Here is an 18,888-nt window from a genome sequence, read left to right as displayed (position 1 = left end):
TACTATGTACAAAACTGATAAGCAACAAGAATCTAATGTACAACACAGGGAATTAGTCATTATCTTGTAATAACTTTTAATGGAGTAGAACCTGTAAAAATACTGAACCACTATGCTCTACACTGAAATTAATATAATACTGTAAATCAGCTATACTTCAACAAAAATTACAATAAAAATGCAACTTTAATGTATAGAAATGTAAATGAAAATTTATATCTCGGTCTCAACTCTTACTTTTCTGAGATAAGGAAGAATGACTTTAGACTGAAGAAACTTTAAGTTTCTTCTAGGTCTAAGTATCAAGGACTTATCATTTTTAAATATGTTTGTTCCAGATTCTCAGATCTCAAGGGATGGTTTCTTTCCTATTTATATTTTAAAAATAACTGCTTGGTGTTACTCTTTCAAAATTGAGGTCAAATTTATATATAGTGAAAGGATATTCAGTGTATAACTTGATGAGTTTTGAAAAATTCATACAGCTTTGTAACCATCACATCTACTAAAATATGGAATCTTTCCATTATCCCAGAACATTTTTTTTATGTCCTCTTCTGGGTCATCTCCACTCCCCATAGGCAATCACTGTTGTAATTTCTATGGCCATACATAAGCATTGACTGATTATGAACTTCTTATAGACAAAATTAAACAGTATATAAACTTCTGTGTCTGATTTTGTTCATTTAAAAATGTTTTGAGATGCACCCATGCATATATCAGTATTTCTTTTTAAATCAGTGAGTAGTATTGCATTGTTTATCAAAGTGTTTTTACAATTTTATACTCTCATGAGCAATATTTGATTTCATTTATATGAAATAGCCAGAATAGGTAAATCATAGAGATAGCAAGCAGATTAGTGGTTGCTGGGAGCTGGAAGAAAAGAAAATGGAAAGTGCAATTTACTGAGTACAGGGTATCCTTTGGGGGTGATGAAAATATTTTCAAACTAGATGGAGATGATTATTGCAAACCCTTGTGAATGTACTATCACTGAATTGTACATTTTAAAATGGTTAATTTTATGTTATGTGATTTTTACCTCAGTAAAAGAGAAATGATTGCAAGAAAAACAGATAATCATAATAATAAAGAAAAAGACATGATGAAATTTTATTTATATGCTATTCATGCTCCTATTGGATTTTAGCTATATCTCTCTGTATTTTTATTTTGGTTGCCCTACGAATTACACTGTGCATTCTTAACTTACCAAAGCTTACTTCAAATGAATTTTGTATATCACTTTACTTATGATGTTGTTACTGTACAACAGTAAATTTGGTTTTCCATCTAGATATTTTTTGTTATTTTTGACATATTTATAATTCTGCTTATATTATAAATATCACAATAAAGTATTGTTATTTTTCCCTTAAACCATTATCCTTTAAAGTGATACAGAGAGAAATCAAGATCACATTTAATAGTTACTCAGATACTTATCATTTCTATTTATTTTTATTCCTTCTTTGTATGCTTTCCAAAACATTTTTCCAGTTTCATTAATGTATTATTAACATATAACATTGTGTGCATTTAAGGTGTACAATATTATTTCATATATGCATAAATTACAAAATAATTACCACAATAAATTTAGTTAACATCCATCACCTCGCACTGTTCAATTTTTTTTATGATGAGAACTTTTAAGATTTACTCTCTTAGCAATGTTCAAATATATAATTGTTAAATGTAGACATCATGCTGTATATTATTGGTATATCCACAGTAGTTCTATTTGAATACTGTTTTCTCTAGTGGCTGTACCAATTAACATTCCAACAGTGTACAAGTGTTTCCTTTCTCCACATACTTACCAGCACACCAGCACTTCTCTCTCTCCTTCTCTCTCTCTCTCTCTCTCTCTCTCTCTCTCTCTATCTATCTATCTATCTCTATCTCTCTTTGTAATAGCCATTCTGACAAATGTGAGACAAGTGTGTGATTTGCACTATGCTTATGATTACTGATGCTGAGCATCTTTACATAGACCTGTTGGCCATTTGAATATCTTATTTAGAAAAAACCTGGAGCTGTCTTTTCAGGTTCCTTTTTTGTTTGTTTGTTTAGAAGATTTTTAGTTTCATGTAGTCCAACTTGTTTACTTATTTTTTATTTTGTTGCTTGTGTTTTAGGTATCATATCCAAGAAAATCTTTGCCAAGACGAAGGTCAAGGATCTCCTTACCTATGTTTTCTTCTAGGAGCTTTATGGTTTCCAGTCTTATCCTTAATTCATTAATCCATTTCCAGTTAACTTTTGTGAGTGGTGTAAGAAAGAGTCTAAATTCATTCTTTTTGCATGTGAATATTCAATTTTCCAAGCACCATTTATTGAAGAGACTGTCTTTTCTCCAATGAGTATTCTTGGCTCCCCTGTACAATATTAGTTGACTATATTCATGGATTTATTTTGGGGCTCTCAATACTGTTTCATTGGTCTATGTGTTTGTTTTTAATGCCAGTGCCATAATATTTTGATTACTGTAGCTTTATAATATAGCTTGAAATCAGGAAGTGAGATGCCTCCTGCTTTGTTCTTTCTCAGGATTGCTTTGACTACTTGGGTCTTTCATGGTTCCGTACAAACTTTAGGATTATTTTCTACTTTCGTGAAAAATGCCATTGGAATCTTGATAGAGGTTGCATTGAATTTGTAGATGCCTTTGGGTACTAAGGACATCTTAACAATATTGTCTTCCAATCCATAAACATGGGATATCTTTCCATTTATTTGTGTTTTCTTCAATTTCTCTCTTCAATGTCTTATAATTTTCAGTGTAGAGATCTTTCACTCCTTGGGTAAATTTATTCCTAAGTATTTTATTATAGTTGATGCTATTGTAAATGGGATTGTTTTCTTTATTTATTTTGCTGATAATTCATTTTCATTATATAAAAATAATACTTATTTCTGTATGTGGATTTTGTATCCTGAAACTTTATGAAATTCGTTGATTAGATCTAAGATTTTGTGGATTATTCAAGATTTCCTATATTCTAAAATCATATCATTTGCAAATAGGAATAATTTTACTTCTTCCTTTCTTTCCTGATGCGTTTTTTTTTCTTGCCTTACTTCTCGGATAGGACTTTCAGTACTATTTTGAATAGGAGTGGTGAGAATAAACAACCTTGCCTTATTTCTAATCTTAGGGGGATAGATTCCACCTATCCAAATAAGTCTGAAGTTAGCTGTGGGCTTATCATATATGGCCTTATTATATTTAGATGTGCTCCTTCTATATCTAATTTTTGAGATTTCAGTCATTAAAGATATATTTTATTAAATTCTTTTTTTGCATTTATTGAGATGATCATGAGCTTTATCTTTTATTCTATTAATGGAATACAACACATTTGTTGATTTGCATATGTTGAACCATCCTGTATTCCAGGGAAGAGTCTGTCTAGATCATGGTGTCTGATCCTGTCCTATTGACTTTGTTTTGCTAATAATTTGTTGAGATTTTTTTTTTTTTGGTAAGAGTTTGAGAAGGATTGGTGTTAATTTTACCTTAAATAAAAGTCACCAGTAAAACCATCAGTTCCTGTTATTTTGTTGTTGTTGTTTTAGGGAGGCGTTTGATTACTAATTCAGTCCCTTTACTTATTATTAATCTGTTCATATTTTCTATTTCCTCATAACAGTTAAAGTAGAAGTGAACGTATATGTTGTATGTTTCTAGGAATTTATCCATTTCTTTTGCATTGTCCAATTTGTTGACATATAATTCTTCATAACAGAATTTTATGATTCTTTGTAATTCTCTGGTTTAGTTGTAATGTCTCTTATATTATGTATAATTTTATTCATTTGTGTTCTCTTTTTTCTTGGTTAGTCTAGCTAAAGTTTTGTCAATTATGTTTATTTCAAAGATGCACTCTTAGTTTTTTAAAATCTTCTATATCTTTTGTTCTCTATTTTATTCACTTCTACTTTAACTTTATTATTTCATTTCTTCTGCTAACTTTGGCCTTAGTTTGTTCTTCTTTTCCTAGTCCCTTGAGGTGTAAAGTTAGATTGTTTGAGAGGTTTTTTTTTTTTTGATATATGTTTTCATCATTAATAACTTCTCTTGGAACTGTTTCTGCTTCATTCTCTAAGTTTAGATATGTTCCTTTTCCATTTTTATTTGTATCAAGGTACTTTTATATTTCCCTTTTAATTTCTTATTTGATCCATTTGTTGTTCAGAAGTTTGTTGTTTAATTTCCATCTATTTTTTAATTTTCCAGTTTTCTTGTTACTGATGTCTAATTTTCTATCATTGTGGTCAGAAAAAGTACTGGACATGGGTTTAAACTTATTAAATTTGCTAAGGTGTGTTTTGTGTCCTAACAAGTAATCTATCCTATAAAATGTTCTTTCACATTTGAAAAGAATGTGTATTCTGGTATCACTGCATGCAATGCTCAGTATATGTCTGTTAGGTTCAATTGGTCAAGACTGTTGCTCAAATATTCTTTTTTCCTTATTGATTCTCTTTCTAGATGATCTATCCATTGTTGAAAATGGGTATTAAAGTCCCCAATTAAAATGGTATTGCTATTCACTTATCTTTCTATTTCTGTTAGTATTTGCTTCATATATTTAGTGCTCCAATATTAATTGATAAATATTTACTATTGCTGCATACTCTTCATAGATTGACCCCTTTATCATTATATAATGACCTCTTTGTCTCTTTTAACCATTTGTGGCTTAAAGTCTATTTTATCTGATTATAAGTGTAGCTATCTTTGCTTTCTTTTTTTTTTTTTTACTATTAGCTTTAATATTTTTTTCCTCTATTCTTTCTCAGTCTAGGTATGCTTTTAAAGCTAAAGTGGGTCTCCCCTAGGCAGCATGTCATTAGCTCTTGTTTTTGTTGTTGTTTTTATTTATTCAACCATTCTACATCCTTTGATTGGATAATTTAATCCATTTACACTTAAAGCAATTATCGACTTAATATTGCCATCTTGTTCATTGATTTCTGTTTCATAGAGCCTTTGTTTCCTGATTCTTATCTTACTGTTTTGTGTGATGTGGCTTTTTGAAGCACTATGCTTTTACTATTTTATCATAATCTTGTGTTACTATTACAGTTTTTTCTTTTTTGATTATTGTGAGGCTTACCTAAAATAATATTTTTTATAAGATCACATTTTAAGATGACAGAAACTTAACTTCAATAACACATTTTAATCTTACACTTTTAATTCTCCCTACCCCCACGTTTTAGGCTATTGATGTTATAATTTACATATTTTTATATTATGTGTCAAATAACCAATTACTGTAGCTTAGGTTATTTTTAATACATATTTTTTACTTTTAAATTAGATTTTTATGTGAAGTATGCACCACCATTTTAATATTAGAGAATCTGATGTTGACTATATATTTATCATTACCAATGAGATTTATGCATACATTCATATGTTTTACAATTTAATTAGCACCTTTTTGTTTCTACTTGAGTAAATCCCTTTAGCATTTCTTATAAGGCAGGGCTAATGGTGGTGAATTCCCTCAGCTTTTCTTTGTTCAGAAAGTCTTTCTCTTACTTTCATTTCTGAAGCACAGCTTTCCAATGTATAGTTGATTAACAATGTTGTGTTAGTTTCTAGTGTACAGAAAAGTGAAAGTGATTCAGTTTATACATATATTTTTTTCTTTTTTGTATTCATTTCCGTTATGGGTTATTACAGGGTATTGAATATAGTTCCCTGTGCTATACAATAGGACCTCATTTTTTATCCATTCTATATATAATAGTTTGCATCTTCTAATCCCAAACTCCCAATCCATCCCTCACCAATCCCTCCTCCCTCTTGGCAACCAAGTCTGTTCTCTATGTCTGTGAGTCTGTTTCCCTCATAGATAAATTCATTTGTGTCATACTTGAGATTCCACATATAAGTGATATCATACGTTTTATGTCTTGCTCTTTCTGATTTACTTCATTTAGTATGATAATCTCTAGGTTCATCCATGTTGCTACAAATGACATCAATTCATTCTTTCTTATGGCTAAGTAATATTCCATTGTGTGTGTGTGTATATATATATATATATACACACACATATCAATGCATATACATATATCAATGCATAGTATTCTTGGTTGACAGTTTTTCTTTCAATATTTTGAATGTATCATTCCATTCTCTCCTGGCTTGCTAAGTTTCTTTTGAGTAATCTGCTTTTAGTTTCGTGTAGTATTCCCTTGTATGTGATGTCCCTTTTCTCTTTCTGTTTTTAATCTCCTCTCTTTGTCTTTAACTATTGACAATCTAATTATAAACTGTCTTGGTGTAACCCTTTTTGGATTCAATGTATTTTGGGTTCTTTGGGTCTTATGTATCTGGATGTCATTTTTCTCCTCAGGTTTGGGAATTTTCCAGCCACTATTGCTTTAAATATACTTTCTGTGACTTTCTCTTTCTCTTCTCTGTCTGAGATTTCCATAATGATTTCATAATTCATAGGATTTCTTCATTAATTTTTATTCTTTTTTTTTCTTTTATTCTTTTTTTTGCGGTATGCGGGCCTCTCACTGTTGTGGCCTCTTCCGTTGCGGAGTACAGGCTCTGGACGTGCAGGCTCAGCAGCCATGGCTCATGGGTCCAGCCTCTCTGCAGCATGCGGGATCTTCCCAGACCAGGGCATGAACCCGTGTCCCCTGCATCAGCAGGCAGACTCTCAACCACTGCGCCACCAGGGAAGCCCCTAATTTTTATTCTTTTAACCTTTGCCCCTTTGATTGAATGATTTCAAATGGCCTAATTCACTGATTCTTTCTTTTGCTTGGTCGAGTCAGTTATTGAAGCTCTCTTTTGAATTGTTGTTATTGTTGTTAAGTTTAATAACTGTATCCTTCAGCTGTAGGTTTCTACCTTTTTAATTTTTTTTGGTCAAGATTTCTATTTCTTTGTTGGACTTCTTGTTGTGTTCATACATTGATTTTAGAGTTTTGTTTAGTTATCTGTATGTGTGTTCTTGTAGATTGTTAAACTTCTTTAAGAGATTTATTCTAAATTATTTGTCAGAGAGTTTATAGATCTCCATTTCTTTAGGGTCAATTATTGGAGTTCTATTAGTTTCCTTTGATGGTGTCATGTTTATCTAATTCTGTGTGATCCATGATTCCTTTTTTGGTATCTGAGCATTTAATAAGTTCTCTACTCTTCCAGACTTTACAGGTTCACTATGTCAAAGACAATTCTCCACCTGTCAGCTCAGCTTCGGTTTCTGGTAGCTGGTAGGATCCTTGGGCAGGTAGTGGTAGCTGGTAGTATCTCTGGGCAAGTGGGCTTACCAGTGAGACCTCTATTTTCATAAGGTCACTGCCTAAATTCTGAGATTAAGGTAAGGGTGTTTGTTCCTTGCTGGGAAAAGTTAGATATGACTGCTGACTTGGTGCTTTGCCAAAGTGCAGCTGTAGCATGGGCTCTGCAGTTGCCTATATTCTTTGGTCAGGTTTCCTAGTCAAGCAGGACTGGGTCTTCTACTCAGAAGATGGGTGTGGCTGAAAATTTGCTTCCCTATCTGAGTGAAGCCATAGAAGAGGCTCCATGGATGCCATGGTTAGGTTACTAGGGATCCAAATCTGGCAATGCTGTCCACCAAGCTTCCTGGCCAGACAGGACCACTGGTTGGGCTCTGTAGACAGAGACACAGACTGAGGTCTCTTCTTGGGTACCACTGTAAGGAGGATTGTAGGATGGACTACATAGCTTCCTTGGTGCTCTGGTTAATTTTCTTCACCAGTCAGGGCTTGGGAGAGTATTCAGTAGTGGGAGGTGGGGGCTATGGATTTACTTTCATGCCTGAGTGGTATGCAAAACTGGTCCTATGGATGGCACAACTCACTGTATGTGTGTCCAAACCAAGCAAAAATGCATATTGAGTTCACTGGTCACACAGGGTCATCAGTTTAGCTCTGCAGGCAAGCTGGTTGAGCTCTTTGCTCAAGTGCTTCTATAAGTGGGGTGGTAGGATGGGCTATCCAGGTTCCCAGGTACTTGGGTTAGGTTTCCTGACTGAGTGGGGCTGGAGGTAGAATTCAGTGGGTGGGGTTATGAACAAGTGTCCCTGCTTGGGCAGGGCAGAGGAACAGGCCCCAAGGCAGGCAAGTTTCATTGTTTGGGGCCCTGAATCAGGCAGAAATATGCACCATGTTTCCTGGCCAACCAGGACCACTGACTCGGCTCTGCAGATTGGAAAAGCCTCTGGCTGACCTCTACATGGGCACCAGTGTGAGGAGAAACTCAATCTACTAAGCTCTGAGCCCTGGTTGGTAAAAGTCCCACCTCCTTCTCCAGTACAATCTGATCTCCTGTTATCAAGACTTGCAGAACGCCCCAGACACACACACACACAATCCATGTGAGGCAAGACCAAGCTGGGGCTCCTGGGAAGTGACCCACAAATGCTGGGGGAACTGAATGTTTACCTTGCCATCTCTTTTTCCCCCTGGAGAAACCAGAGACCTTGAGGAATCCTCTCCATGCAGCCCTGTGCCAGTCCAAGGAAGAGGTTATCCAGTCAATGTAGTCACTCCTTTTAACTTTCTAATGTGGTCCTTCTTGATCTCTGTGGTCCAAAGGGTTGTTTCAGCTTCATCCTTGTGTTCTGGAATTTTCACAATGGTGTCTTGTTTATGGATAGTTACTAGCTGGTCTTCTTGTGAGGGAGACTGAATGACCTATGTCACCATCTTTATGATGCTACCTTCTTTTTTTTTTTTTTTTTTTTGCGGTACATGGACCTCTCACTGCTGTGGTTCTCCCATTGTGGAGCGCAGTATCCGGACGCGCAGGCTCAACAACCATGGCTCACAGGCCCAGCCGCTCTGCAGCATGTGGGATCTTCCTGGACCGGGGCTCAAACCTGTATCCCCTGCATCGGCAGGCAGGCGGACTCTCAACCACTGCGCCACGAGGGAAGCCCGGTACTTCATAATTTAAACATAATAAAGGGATAGAAACTTAAATACAAAGTACTTCTAAGGTATAACTTCTAACAATAACCTATTTGCATGTATGTGGAGGTGGAAAAGGGGAGGTTCTATATTTCAAACCATCCAGATCAATATGAAAGACTCAATATATCAGAAGATGTGTTATTAAATTGATAGCTATAAAAAAGAGAAAATTAATTTTACAGTACAGTGCACCTTATAAATGTGTGTGTTTGCTGGAAAAATTTGGTACTGCTTTTAGAATAAAAAGTGACTTTTTACTCTTGCTGTTCCACCAAGTTTGCATCCTCAGGGAAATTAAGCAGACTGGTCACATTTTATCCATATGTAAATTCATGTCACCAGACACTCCTGTATTATCTACAACAATTTAGCAAAAGTATTAGTCTCGGTAAATTGCATCATTGGGGGCTGGTAGAGCAGGCTTAGGTAAGGTGATTTGGGATTTACTGAAGTCTAACAGAAATTCTTAATGTTAACTTAAAAATACCTAAAATTCTTCCTTTTCTTACATTTAGTTTTCATTCCCCTGAGTCCTTAATAAATAAATGAATAATTACAATTCTAAATACAATTCTAAATGTAAATACAATATTATATACTTCTTTGTCATATTTTTGGGAAAAATTGATAAATCAAAGCTTTTTGTTTATATCAAATGACAAAGATTATGATTTAGATTTCTGGAAATATGTGTTTTATCACTGAGATGGCAACTATCCCCAATGAAATCTCCATCTTTTCTCTGGCACACCCTGACTTGGTAAATTGTTTATTATATTATTTTTCATCATAATATAAACGGTGATCATTGTATTAAATAATTTTTCAAATTGTAAAGCAAAATGTGTTTGCTGTAATTATTATATCATAATTTTCACTGAAAAAATAAACTGATTTCAGTATATCAAATACTCAAATCATTGTATATTCCTATTCTAGAAAGCTTCTTTCTCTTCCTCCCTCAATTTCTTTTTTTCTTCCTCTCACTCTCTCTTTCCCTTACTTTTTCCCCCTCATTTAATTTTTTTCTCTCCCCTTTCTTCCCTCACTCTCTTTTTTTCTTTCTTTTCTTCCACTGTGCTAGGATTTGGGGAAAGAGTAATAAATGAGATATAGTTTCTGTCCTTAGGTCACAAACATATTCTTAAAAACAAACAAACAGGTTTGTAACTCCAGAGAAACCACTGCTCAGGGTTTTACTATATACTGCTGAAAATTTACCTATTCCACTCTAATTAACTTCCTCATTGCAGTCTCTCCAACCTAGAATCTCACATTTCTACTAAAGTCTAAAATATTGTGTGCGTGTATGTGTGTGTATGAGTGTATTCTCCTACTTACAAATCTTTAATGCCTCCATTCTACTTTAAAAAGATCATCCAGATTTGGTTTCCAATATCATTCTCCAGTAGAAGAAACCAGGGCTTCTTTGGCGAAATGGCTGATTCTAGGTCATGAGAAAGAAATATACCAAAAGAGTATAGAGAACCTTGTAGTGCTAAAAAGTAAAGTGCTCAAAATAAAACAAACCAATGGGAGTATGTCAAAAGAACACAGCAGCCACTTGAAAGATCCTATAAAACCAGAGCAGGAACAATTTGAGCAACCAAATAAATAACATACACTGCATTTTAAAACAAAGTATAAAATAAATATTCATATGTCTATACCGATGTAAATAAATGATTGAATAGTTAAGTAAAGAAGGAGAATAGAAAGATTTCTTAGACAAAAGAATTCCAGATAATTTATGTAGATACTACCCCCTCAGGAAGGTGAAATGTAACACTTCATCCCTTAAGTGTGGGCTGCAGAAAATAACTTCTTTCCAAAGAGTACAGAATGGAAAGGGGAAGAATAACTTTCCAGTGGAGAAACCTGACAGACACTACTCAGCTAGCTGAACACAGCCAACATAAACAGTGGCAAGTCATGTTAATCAGTGTGTATCTTTAATATGATCTAATGGGAGTGGCACTCTAACTCTGTAGTCTTCCTCCAAAAGCCCATAACCCCATTCTAACCATGAGAAAAATCATCAAAACTTAGATGAATTGAGGGACAGTCTACGAGACCCAAATTGAGAGTCAATCTACAACATATTAGACCAGTATTCTTCAAAATTACCAAGTTCATCAAAAAGCAAAGGAAAGTATAAGAAACTGTCACAGCCAAGAAGAGCTTGAGGAGATATGAAAATTAAACGTAATGTGGTATCCTGGATGAGACCCTTGCACAGTAAAAGGAAATTAGGTAAAAACTAAGGGAACCTGGGTCAAGTAAGGACTTTAGTTAGTTTTAAAAGCTGACAAAATAAAATCCACAAATTCCTCTAATTATGCTTAAGGTTACTAAAATAATATGTGTTTATTTTAAGAAGTGAAATGTCACAATAAAAATTATGTATACAAAAAATATTTGAGTAAAACTACTATATTTATCCATTCTACCTTGTGTCCTCAAGGTAATCAACAAACAACCAGGAGTGAATTCAATCACAATTTTTTTTTCTTTGTTGTACAGCTATATAAAGCCACATTTAAATACAAATATGAGTTTTACAAAAATAAAATCATGTTTTACACATTGTTTTCCATCTTGCACTTTTCATTTAAGCATGTATCACTTACACATAATGGGTATTACTCTGTTTTAAGTCGAGTAGTTTCTCCTTTTGCTTCCATTACATTCCCCCCTTCTGCATACACCTGCATTGTTTCCCATGCTCACCCTCAGGTAATATATGTTAACAATCTAAACGTTTCTCCATACTCTTATAACTATATATACAACATATATAGATGTCTATAGAAACATATATACAAGGGCTATTTTTGTTACTTGGGCCAGTATTTGTTTACAAAATATAATTTCATTGTAAATTGCTGCTCTCTATATTACATTTATTACTCACTAATACATCATAAAAATTCCTTCAAGCCAACTGGTTACATAGTATAGGAGTTGCATAATATGTGTTGGTATAGATAACCGTAATTTATCAAACTGCTTAATGGTCATTGACTTTATTTCCAATAATTTGACACTACAAATAATGCTATAATAAATATTGCTATATGTTAATATATCCAAATACTGTAGTGCATTTATTTCTATAAGAGAGATCTCTACAAATGGAGTTATTCCAAAAACTCATGTTATTTTAATAGTAATAGATTTTTTTTCTAAACCATTTTCCTAAAGGGTTGCAACAATATATACATGTGTATCAATGATAGGTATTATAGGTCTTCTCAGTTTCACCAGTGTGATGAATTAAAGTGATAGCTCACTTTTACTTTAGTCTGCATTTCCCTGACTCCTGAATCTGAGTGTTTTTTATTAGTGTGCTGGTTATTTGAATTTGCTCGATTTGCTTATTTATAGACTTTTCCTAATTCTCTATTGAAATGTTTTTTTCTTCATCATTTTTTCAAAAAGTTTGTTGAACTTTCTGGATATGAAAATTTTAGTTTTGCAGTACACATTGTACCCCAGTACCCTTTTGTAACAAGTCACCCCAAAACTAAGTGGCTTAAAACTGCAAACATAATCCTTCAGTTTGGGTGTAGTGAGGATCAGCTTCTCCAGAATGATTCCTCCCCCAGGAACTCTGTGAACTAAGAGGTGGTTTACATGACAGAAATTTATTTTCTCACAATTATGGAACTAGAAGTTGGAGATGAAATTTTTTGGCAAATTTGGTTTCTTCATAGGCATCTTCTCCTTCGTCCACCAATGGCCACTTTCTTGCTGTATCCTCACATGGTCTTTCCTCTGTTCACTGACATCCATGAGATCCATGATGCTTATTTTTGGGGTCCAAATTTCCTCTTCTTATAACACCAGTCATACTAAATTAGGGCCCACCCTAAAGGACTCATTTTAACTTAATTTCCTCTTTAAAGGCCCTACTTCCAAGAAAGGTTACATTTTTAGGTATAGTTATTAGGGTTTCAGTGTATGAATTTGGAGAGGAAACAATTCAATTGATACCACTTGATTACATTGTCAATTTTATACTAATACTTTATTAATTTTATTATAGTAGCATTATAATATGTATGTCATTGATGAAGACAACTTCCCCTTCAATATATATTCAAACTTTTCTTGACAGTGCTATAGCATAAATTTCTCTCTATAAAGTTGAAAATAATTTTGTCCAATTAATAACAACTAAAATATAAATTCTAATTTGAATCGCATTAAATACATATATCAATTGTGAGATCATTTATATTTTTGATAATAATTCTTCCCATCCAATAACATAAATACCACTTATTCATATCTTGATAATTTGTTTCCATAAGACAGTATAGTTTCTTCAAATAAGTTTAGGATTATTATATAGATGTGTTAATAAGTACATGTTAATAAGTACACGTTAATAAGTACATGTTACATAGACATCATAATATGGCGTTATTACATAATAAGTCTAGAAATAGGAGGTCACTTTCTCAAACCGATAAAGGTGTCAGCAAAATACTTACAGCTGACATCATAGTGACAGAAGAGGCAAGAATAGTCCCTCTGAATACTCCCATTTAACATTGTACTGGAAATCTTTATCAGTGCAATACCATAAGAAAAATGAATTTCATACAGATTACAAAGGAAGATATAAACTTGCCTGTATTCACAGACAACATAATTATACACACAAAAAGCCCCAACCCTCCAAAAACAAAAACAAAAACCTCCTTAACTGAGTTTAGGTAGTTAAGCAAGGTTACAGGATATAAGGGCAACTCAAAAAAAATTTTAAGAAGATAATATTTTGATAGGTTAGAAACAATCAGAAACCAAAATTTAAAATACAGTATCATCTATAATTGCTTCAGAAATAAAATACTTTGTTTCCAAAAAACAAAAAAACAGATGTTCATTTATTCCAAAACCATTTGTTGAAAATATTGTCATTTCTCCATTGAATTCATTTGCATCTTTGTCACAAATCAATTGGTCATATTTTTTTTAGTCTCTTTTTGGACTTTCTATTTCCTTCCATTGATCTAAGTGTCTATTCCTTCAATAATACTGTACTGTCTTGATTACCTTAGCTTTATAGTAAATTGTAAAGCTGAACAGTAAGATTTCTCAAGACGTTATTCTTCACTCTCAAAATTGTTTTAGTTATCTAGTTCCCTTTACTTTCCATGTGAATTTTAAAATTAGCCTGTCTATAAATACACACACAAAAATATCCTGCTAGGATTTTGACATAAATTCTATTAAATTCTATAGTTCAATTTGGGGAGAATTGATAACTTTATTATATTGAGTCTTCCAATTAATGAACATATGTCTCTCTGTTTTTTTTATGTCTTTGATTTCTTTCATCAACATCTTATAAAAAGCAATTCAGTTATATATATATATATATATATATATTTTGATGTGGTCATACCGTTTTGAATTCTCATTAGCAATTCATGAGAATTGCATTTACTTTGCATCCTCATAAGCATTTGGTATTGACAGTATTTTAATTTTTTTTAACCATTTTATTAAGTACATGTAGAGGTATCTCAGCAAGACTTTAATGTGATATTTTCTTTAAAAATAAATATACAAATACCATATGACACAGAAATATCACACTGGATATTTATCCTAGATCAGGAGTTTGCAAACTTATTCTGTTCAGAGCTAGATAGTAAAAATTTTAGGGTTTAAGATCATACAGTGTTCTGTGGCAACTACTCAACTCTGTCTTTATAGTGTGAAAGAAGCCATAGACAACACTTAAATGGTATTGCTGTATTCCAACGAAATTTTATTAAACTAAACAAACAAACAGGCAGTGGGCTGGGTTTTGCCTAAGACTGTAGTTTCTCAAAGCTTAACCTAGAGAAATGTAAACACAAAAACCTATACATAATTTGTAGAAATTTTGTTCAAATCACCATAAACCACAAGGAAACCAAGTATCTTTTGATTGCTAGGTGGATAAACAAAATGTGCAACCCCCATACACTGTAATACTGCTCAGTTGGAAAAGGAATAAACTGTTGCCATGTACAACAACTTGGATGAATCTCAAAGGCATTATACTGAGTGAAATAAACCTGTCTCAGAAGGTTACACACTATATGATTCCATTTATATGATCTTCCTGAAAGGAACTGTAGTAACGTAGAACATATCACTGAATGTCATGATTTAGGAAAGGTGCAATAGTGTGATTTATAAAAAAATATACATTTGGTCATTCAGATGACCAAAATATGTTTGCCATGTATATATATGGTCTTTGTCTATGGTTCCTGTCTTACAGCTCCCAAAACTCTTAGAATTTCCTTAATGATAGGAGAAATAGTAGTATCTTTTGTTATAATATTTGAACTCTAGTCTTCCTGTTCTGAAAACAAATGTTTCAGAGCCATTAAGGTGAAATGAGTGTCTGGTTATTCATAACTAACTTTCTGGTTCCTTTCCATTACAACTAAGTTTATATTAATGAGATTACTTTTGGAAAGCACCTAAGGATGGGAGTTGGTTGCCACAAGAACAACCAAGAATAGAGTGTTGGAACTTTCAATCCCCACCCCTGATTTTGTGTTGAAGAGAGAGGCTGGAGGTTGAATCAATCACCAATAGCCAATGATTTAATCAATCATGCCTGTATAATGAGGCCTCCATAAAACCCCAAAAGGACAAGATGCAGAATGCTTCTAGGTTAGTGAACCAGAAGACTTCCACATCCTACCATTCTGGTCCTCAAACTCCATGGGGACAAAAGCTCCTATCTTCAAGAGCTCACCCTATGCATCTTTTCATCTGACTGTCGATTCGTTATCCTTTAATAATCTTTGTAATAAACTCATAAACTAGTGAGTAAATGGGTTTCCTGCATTCTGGGACACACTCTAGAGAATTAATCAAACCTACGGAGGGGGTCATGGGAACCTCTGATTTATAGGTAGTTGGTGAGAAACGCAGGTAACAACTTGGACTTGTCAAAGGCATCTGAGTGGAGCGCTGTCTTGTGGGACTGAGCCATTAACCTGTGGAATCTGATGTTATCTCCACACAGATAGTGTCAGAATTGACTGATGGAACAGTCTGTTCCCTGATTATAGTGGTGCTTACACAAATCTATACATGTGTTAAAATTCATAGAACAGTCCAGAAAAAAAAATAGAAAGACAAAAAATATCACTCAATTCAGCCTAGATTCAAATGGGAGGTGACTATAATCTCTCTTTCAATAGAAATAGCAATAAAGAGTTTGCAGCCCTCTTTAATCTATCACAGTCACATAGCTTTCTGTGCACATACATAGCATGAACATTTCTTACCTTCTGCCACTTGGTTCAATTTTTCTGTGTGGTTTGTGTATATATATATATATATATATATATGTATATATATATGTGTATATATATGTGTATATATATGTGTGTGTGTGTGTGTGTGTGTGTATATATATATATATATATATATATATATATATATATATATATATGTATGTATAAACCTGCCAACTCAGTCTGAATTAATTGACAAGCCTGCCGGATTGGGAATCAGAATTTCCACACTCTAGCCTCCTTTTGCCACTGGTTCATGTCAAGGAATTTACTTTATCTCACTGGAAGCAAGATTCCTTATGTATAAAACCAGGCTTTTGGATTAGGCATCATGTACTAAATCTGAAGGGCATGCATCTAACTCTATCATCCATTAGAAAAAAAAGTGATGGAGTAGAAATGAATGGCTTAGCAGCAGTAATACATTTAGGGAAAAAAATGTATCTAAGTATTTGAATAGTATTTTTTAGAGTAAATCACAGTATAATTTAAAAGTGAGACATCTTTAAGGAAAGAGTTATTTTATTTTGTGTTCATTGATATAAGTGTAGAATATCTGGAAGGGAGGAAGTTTCCTCTCCTATCAGGGCATGTTTGGATTAGATACCAAACTTTTTCACAGACACAGACCAATAGGATTGAATTCAGAAAATTGAAGCCAAGAAGATATTTGACTCTAGTGACAGTCCTTTGATAAAATGTTAAAAATTGTGGAACCTGGGTGATTGTTTTTAAAGATTTATTTATTATTTATTTATTTTATTTATCTTTGACTGCATCTGGTCTTAGTGGCAGCATGCGGGATCTTCGTTGAGGCATGCGGGATCTTTCGTTGCGGCGTGTGGGCTCTTCGTTGCAGCACGTGCTCTTCTCTCTAGTTGAAGCGTGGGGGTTTTCTCTTCTTTAGTTGTGGCACACAGGCTCCAAGGCTCACGGGCTTTGTAGTTGTGGTTCATGGGTTCCAGAGCACGTGGGCTCTGTAGTTTGAGGCACACAGGCTCTCTAGTTGAGGCGTGCAGGCTCTCTAGTTGAAGCACGCAATCTCAGTGGTTGTGGCGCACGGGCTTAGATGCCCCACGGCATGTGGGATCTTTATTCCCTGACCAGGGATTGAACCCACGTCCCCTGTATTGTAAGGAGTATTCTTTACCACTGGACCACCAGGGAAGTCCCACCTGAGTGATTTTTAAATTTCTATTAGACTATAGTTGATTTAAAATGTTGTGTTAGTTTCTGCTGTATAGCAGGACATTTATTGTATTAGTCTTTCTATGAGTAAGCCAGCTTAATAATTTTTCATAAAAAGAAAAAAAACCTTAAAACATACACACTTTCCCTCCTCCCCTTCAAAATACAATATGTTTTTACAAAATTATTCGACATCAGTTAACAGTGTAAAATCCATTGAGGTGATGACAAGAAGCTCATTGTTTTATTCTTCGGACAGACCATTCTACCTTTGAATATTTCTATTAGAAATTAAATCATTTTATTTCTGAAACATTCAATTTTAAAACTCTTATTTCACCAAATTGTTTCCCTCTTTACATTACCCCATTACCTTTTATAAAATACTTTGAACACCACTATGAGTATGAACTACCCTAGGCTAATTGTGTCAAATTCCTTCAGCCATTGGACCTCAGGTGATGTGTGTGTTTTAAGGGTTTTTTTTTATGAAAAATATTTAAGCACACTTAAACATAGAAAGAATAATATAATAACAACTCAGATATAGAGAACAAACTAGTGGTTACCAATGGGGAAAGGTGGGGAGGGGGAGGGGAGAGCAAGGTACAAACTAGCGGGTGTAAGATAAGCTCAAGTATGTATTGTGCAACTTGGGGAATATAGCCAACATTTTGTAGTAATTGTAAATGAAAAATAACATTTAAAAATTGTATAGAATTTTTTTTTAATTAATGGGGTTTATTTAAGAATAGTTCATAAGAATTAGGCAGTAACATTTTAGCTCTCATGTTACTCTTACTGTTGCAAATACATCTGGCCTTGACATAGCCAGTTAGTTAGGCGTGGGATCAGTGGTAGCTCTAACCCATTTGTTCCATTCTGGGCTATAACTGAGCATTCTTTCTGGAAAGCCTGGTCAGCTCAGTTGCTTCATAGTAATCTCTTCTGGTATAATATTATGGATTAGACACTCTTGACATGCTCTTTGTAGCAAAAAAGCCCAGAGGATGGTGGAAGCAACAGTCCTTGCTTTTTCACCAGCAAAGAGAAGAGGTAATTTTTCTGTGGTGATTTTTTTACTTACTGATTTTGTAAGACAGTAGCCAAGGCTTTGCTAACAGTGAGCTGCTGATTTTCATGTGCTGGTGGTCATTTCCCGTGGAGGTGCTGGCGTTTCTTGCTTGGATAATTACTTAAAACACATTTATGGGAATTAACCAAACTGAATACACTCAGCAGCCCACAGGCTCACCTCAGCAACCCAGGCTGTGCACAGTCAGAGCACAGCCATTAGGAACTGATGAAGAAAGGTGAGACGGGAACTAGGAAAATGTTCTTTAGGCATGAAAATCAGCAAGCACTAAGTGCTCAAGCCCAGGGCCCCAAATAAATT

Source organism: Hyperoodon ampullatus (genome assembly GCF_949752795.1).
Source record: "Hyperoodon ampullatus genome assembly, chromosome: 8".
Classification (NCBI taxonomy): domain Eukaryota; kingdom Metazoa; phylum Chordata; class Mammalia; order Artiodactyla; family Ziphiidae; genus Hyperoodon; species Hyperoodon ampullatus.
Note: the sequence above shows the minus strand (reverse complement) of the source record.